Source organism: Belonocnema kinseyi, chromosome 8 (genome assembly GCF_010883055.1).
Source record: "Belonocnema kinseyi isolate 2016_QV_RU_SX_M_011 chromosome 8, B_treatae_v1, whole genome shotgun sequence".
Lineage (NCBI taxonomy): Eukaryota > Metazoa > Arthropoda > Insecta > Hymenoptera > Cynipidae > Belonocnema > Belonocnema kinseyi.
Genome location: NC_046664.1, coordinates 82,353,765 through 82,354,426, shown reverse-complemented (window position 1 = coordinate 82,354,426; position 662 = coordinate 82,353,765).

The window sequence follows — 662 nt, the reverse complement described above, 5'->3', positions numbered from 1 at the left end:
GGCAATGTCCCTACTAAACCCAGATCCCAATCTTCATATATCTTTGCAGAAGAAAGTTTCATGAATCTTGAAAGTTTGCCAGCCTCGACTTCACGCAGGAAAGTTCAAATAAAGTGTGAGCAGCATATCGCGTTAAAGTCAAATAACTATATTCACAGGTTGGTTAAGTTAAGTTAAGTTAAGTTGGTGGGTTAAGAAAGTTCATATGTATAAATAATGCATAAGGGTTGGATACTATGATTTAATATTGCGCTATAGCTCGGATAAGACGTGTGAACTATTTTTGTTTCAGCCTCGGATAATCGGGAGCTCGGATAAAGCGGCGTCGGATAAGCGAGGTTCTACTGTACCTAGTTTCAGATTATGTAATTAAATATTAGCTAATACATTTAGTATCGAAGTTTATTCTTTCTTTTAAACATTTATATTTCAAATATATGTATTTTTATGATGATTGTGATGATTGTGAAATAAGAGTCTGAATTCCATTTTGAAACTTATATTTACATATTTTTAAATTATTTTTAAATTAGTTTACAAAGTAATTAATAGATTGGAAGTATAAAAATGCTGCTTTAAATTTAAAGGGGAACATAATGTGAAAAATATTTAATTGTATAAATGAAAATAATTGTTTAATGCTTCTTATTTTGTGAACTGAT